The 5,366-nt window shown below is 32.1% G+C and overlaps 1 long non-coding RNA gene across 2 annotated transcripts; it reads left to right on the top strand.

The window, feature by feature from the left end:
- Positions 1–693: 693 nt before the first annotated feature.
- LOC110271140 (uncharacterized) lies at positions 694–4,102 on the top strand. Of its 2 annotated transcripts, XR_002361392.2 has the most exons (5): positions 694–1,415; positions 2,127–2,390; positions 3,061–3,195; positions 3,608–3,691; positions 3,909–4,102. It is a non-coding gene; the product is annotated as an uncharacterized LOC110271140 (long non-coding RNA). The 2 variants fall into 2 exon arrangements; XR_015880697.1 differs by having other exon boundaries at positions 696–2,390.
- The last annotated feature ends 1,264 nt before the right edge of the window (positions 4,103–5,366 follow it).

Genomic DNA, 5,366 nt, shown 5'->3' with positions numbered 1-5,366 from the left:
CAGGATAATTTTGAAGATATTGATGAAGTTTAAGTTGTTTATCACCATGATAATTTTTTGATAAAGATGGAGCAGTGTTGAGAACTGATAGATATATGTATGGTTGATTATTGATTTTTATTAGAGGATATGTAATAGTCCAGACCACCCGCTAGCATGATATTGTTCGCTTTGGCACACAAGGCCTCACGGTTTTGCCTTTGACGATAGGGATGATAGCCGAAGTCCTCCACACTCACACGTCAAAACGCGTCATGCTAGGGAGAGGTATCCACACTCTTATAAAGCATGTTTTGTTTCCTTCCCCAACCGATGTGGGGCCTTACAATCCACCCCCCTAAGGGAGCCCAGCGCCCTCGCTGGCACATCGATTCGGGCTCTGGCTCTGATACCATGTGTAACAGCCTAGACCACCCGCTAGTACGATATTGTCCGCTTTGGCACACAAGGCCTCACGGTTTTGCCATTGACGATAAGGATGATAATCGAAGCCCCGCACACTCACTCGTCAAAACGCATCATGCTAGGGAGAGGTATCAACACCCTTATAAGACATGCTTCGTTCTCCTCCCCAACCGATGTGGGACCTTACAGGATACTTATGTAGGATATAATATTTTGAGTTTTTGTAGTTTATTAGTAAACTCTAAGTGGTCTCATGCATATTTTAATATGGGTATGCTTAATTTAATGTGAGATGTATCACTACGCCAAAAGTGGCAACTGGTGGCGACCACATACCAGCGGTCTTCGAAAATGCCGCTAAAATATTAGATTGCAGCTGTCTTGGTGACGATTTGAGATAGGGCTACTAAATCAAACAATTTGGCTGTGGTTCAAGGGCAAAATGTTGCACACACAAAATCTCCAATCTCCAATTCGAATTAAAAAGGGAAACCGCTCCCTCAGTGATTCAAGAAAAAGTGAAAAACACAAAACCCCACATTCGCGGTTTCTATCCCTGTCCATGTCCCTTTCACGGCTGCGGGTGTGGTCGCGGCAGTCGGAGTCAGCGGAGGGTTTGGAATCGGCTGCGAAATCGGAGGAAGGTCGATTATGAGAAAGGATCTGCTCTTGGCGGTGCTTCTGTTTGGCGATTTCCTCCTGGTGACGCTTCTATTTAGCGATTTCCTCCCAGCGGCACTGGAGTGCTAATTGCTCGCGATGGGTTTTGGTAAGGAAGACGGGCTTGGATGGTGCGGCAGAGTTGGTGGCGACGGCGGGGGGTAAGGTGACGTCATCGATTGAGGGTTTCATGGCAGTTGGCTATGCTCCTATGAAGTAACAGAAAAAAGGAAAAGGGATCGCTTGGTTAATTGCAGGTGGGGACAAGAGAACACACCACAAGACAAGAGTAACTCAACATCAAGGATCAAAGCAAACAATTTGGCTGTGAACTTTTCTTTAAATTACCTGTAAGTTTTTCTTTAAATAACAATGAGCATTCAATTTTTTCTTCCTTTATGCAAATTATTCATCTTTCTCTTTCTCATGATACAGATATCCAAAAGAAAAAAAATATCTAACAGCATCCTTTTTTAAGCCACTAGTATTGCACATTGAATTAATTCTAACTATTTGGTATTGTTTTGAAAGCTCAAAATGTTGAGGTATGAACTTTTCTGCATTTTGTGGTATATGTTGTGTTGTGCTTCTGCATAGTTGTAATTGCAAATATGTTGTCTTTATGGCTATCCAGGCTCACCAGGAGATTGTGAAGAAACTAGTCAGTTTGATTGAAAATTATATCTGTCATGGAGGTTGATTTATGGCACAAAATATATTTGAATTTTTTTAATGATATTACTTTTGCTGGTCACATGAAATATATTATTTTAATCTTAAGAAGATATTTGTCTGATTGTCACAATGGGATTAGTATAGATTGGTAGAATTAATGGAAGGGGTTTGGAATGAAACCTAAACATGTTTGAATGAATGCTGATACGGGACTTTTTATTCAATCAATATTTGTTCTCTTGTAAAGGAACATCTTTTTGAAGTAGGAATGGAAGATATCAATTGTCGTCTCTTCATTTTATATGATTACAAGTTATGATTCATGGTCATGGATACTTCAATGTTGCTATGTGTACCTATACTAATATTTGTATTATGCTCTGCAGATTTTATTTGTTTTTATTTCTCTTAAAGGTTTCATATTTATTAGTACTTCTGAAGAAATAGTCCAGGTTTGTGTTTCAGGTTTCATTAGAACTTATGATGGGGATATTGTTACAGCAGCAGCACATATTTTGAGACTGAATTTTCCATTTTAAAATTTATAATGATAGGTTGGAACAATATCAGCAAATGGGAAGAGAGAAATTGGTGAGTTAATTGCAAAAGCTATGAAGAAAGTTGACAAAGAGCGTGTAATCACAATTTCAGTAAGTTTTTAAATTTACAACTTGGGTACTTTATTTTTTCTTTGGTTTCTAGTTTCTTTATGTCTGATGGTTTTAGATATTTAGGCCCATGATACTGTATCTGTTCAGCTCTAACTTTAACCTGTTTCACATGGTGCTCGGACTTTATTGCTACTTGATTTTATTCCTATTATGTTTGTTGTATTGTTGATAAGTATTGTAGTGTTGCTTGATGAGAGTACATGACTGAAAAGTTAAAAAATGAATGTAATTCTTGATGAAAGCCCCTAATTAACCAGTGGAAAATATAAGCTGCTATAGATTCAATATATACATAATATTCGGTGGTTCTGTAGTACTTGTTTGGCAGTCTTGTCTTATACAGTTGCATTTCTTCTTATGATTTTATTTTGTATTTCATTATTGAGGAAAGAAAATCGATGATGATCTTTAAATCTATTATTGTTTTCTCTAGCCCTTTGAATGCTATACTGGTATGCTATAGAAATTGGATTAAAGTTGTTTTTGTTGCTATATACATCAAGATTCAAACATTTATCAATTTGCATTTAACACTATATTGTTGCTTCTTTTTTTAGTATATGGTTTTATTGATGTAGGTTTAGGCAGTTTATTAATTACTTTTCAAGCCTAATGGGTGATGATTTGTTTCATTTTTTGTGGGATTCAGTTGAGAAACTTAGTATGGGCTACTTCAAAACACGATGTCTACCTTATCTCCAATTACTTGGTCATGCATTGGTCATCATTAAGTGACAATTTGTCGGAGATAATAAATTTTGCTGGACACATAGCCCCAAGTGAGGTAATGAAATCTCTTACACAACTTTGTTCAATATTCATGATTTTTAGCTTTAGTTGCATATACATTAATAGTTTTGTCCTTTACACTATGCATCCTTTGGTTTTGTAGAAACATGCAGGAAGTCTGTTGTACAATATGGTGTTGCTTGATCCATTTAATATTGTTCTCTCAGCTAGTTAGAAAAGGCTTAGTTGGTTTGTGCTATCTAGATTTATTTTAACGAATGTCATTATCTGCCCATAATATTAATTCAATGGATATTTATGCTCCACATAGTTTACATTGTCTCTTTACTCATACTCTCATTATATATTTTGAACAAAAATATTTACAACACTATCTTAAATTTTTCTATTGGTTTGAGATGGTTCTCTAGCAGCAACTTTCTCAGTTTTTCTATGTAAAAATACAGGATTTTGAAGACGCAAAGGATCTGGCTTCAAAACTTCTTACATTGCAATAATTGATGCTTTACTAAAATGTGGCTTAGTTAAGGGTATGTTGTTATTTTACTACAAGTTTCTTACTTTTCTTGTTTAATAGAGAACTAGGATAATTTTAGGAAGACTTGAAAACATAAATTGATGTTATTTTGAATTAGTATTTGTGAGGAGTGATGATAAATAGTAACCAAATTCATGTTTCTAAAATTAATTATATGTGTTAGCTTGATTTTCTTCTACTGTAACTAAAATTTTTTATGTAATTGGCAGGTGACAACTGCTCTTGTAGTATATGCTAACTAGAGCTTTGAAGGAATCAAGGGAAGGGGATGGGATTGGACTGGTGTAATCTATCTATTGTTTATTTAGTGTTTCTTTATGTTAATATCTCAAGTTTAATAAATCTGATGTAAAGAAAATATGTTATAGTAAAGAGAAATGGTATAAACCATTTTAGTAGTTAATTAGCTTTTTTCTCAAAGCTCTTGTATGAACTTGCAGCGGTTTTGAAACCGTCGCAGATGTTTTTTTTAAATCCACTACCAAAATAAACGAACCGCCGCAAAATTATATTATCACCCCCTAATAGGCGACGTTTAATGAACCGCTGGAATTCTGTTTTACGGCGGTTAAAAACTACCGCAAATCCTTAAAAAAACCACCGCTATTCGACGTGTTTCTTGTAGTATAAATATTCAAAATTATATTCATTCTAATCCTTTTGGTTCATTATAAATATATTTATTTTGTTGAAAGATCATTTTTATTATTTAAAAAAATTTGTTTAGTATTTATTTTTATTTTATAATATTTAACTAATTTAATTAAAAATACAGAATTATATATGTAATCATATTACTAAATATTAAGTTGTAGAAAAAATTATTAAAATAATATAATTATATATAATAAAAAATTAAGGAATATAAGATTACATTTATATAGAATAGTTATCTATACCAATATATAATGGGGATACACAGGTTTGGTGTCCAATTCTTTCTTCTTCTTTTGTTCCTGTTTCTTTTTTATTAAAAATTTGGTTTACTCATGATAGAATTTAAAAACTTAACCACTCCTAATAGAGAAAATTGATACTACGTACTCAAGATACATGATAGTTTAAAATTAAATTTATTAATTATATTTTTATCTTTAAAATTACGTCAACAAAATATTAATTATTTACTATTTTTTATAAGTATTTTTTATACATAATATCCCATAATACAAATAGTATATAAGTGATCAATATATTATTATAGTACAATAACTGATAGTATATAAAATATATTTAATTTATTAATAGTTATTTCAATAGGACAATAGTATTTAAAATATAAAGAAAAATAAATCATTATTAACTAAAGTCATTGGAATAATTGAATCTACAACATATGGTTTACAAATATTTGATGTCCAATATTTATTTTTCTTTTAAAAAATTACACGTAAAAGTGTACTCATTAATTAAATTTATACTAATACAATATACAATATATAATAGACTATATCAATATATAATGGATTATACCAATGTATAATGAGAATAAAAAAATTTAGTATCCAATTTTTTCTTACTATTTTATCTATTTTTTGTTAAATATTGGATTCAATATAACAAACGTTTTACTACAGTCCTCCATATTTATTATTTTTTTAATCAAAAAAAGAATTTACCCCACGATAGAGTACCAAATTAACTATTATAATTAGTATTCAAATGAA

This window comes from Arachis ipaensis, chromosome B4 (assembly GCF_059453495.1).
Source record: "Arachis ipaensis isolate K30076 ecotype BB chromosome B4, ASM5945349v1, whole genome shotgun sequence".
Taxonomy (NCBI): Eukaryota; Viridiplantae; Streptophyta; class Magnoliopsida; order Fabales; family Fabaceae; genus Arachis; species Arachis ipaensis.
The sequence above is the reverse complement of the archived record's forward strand: the minus strand, read 5'-3'. Positions and strand labels throughout refer to the sequence as shown.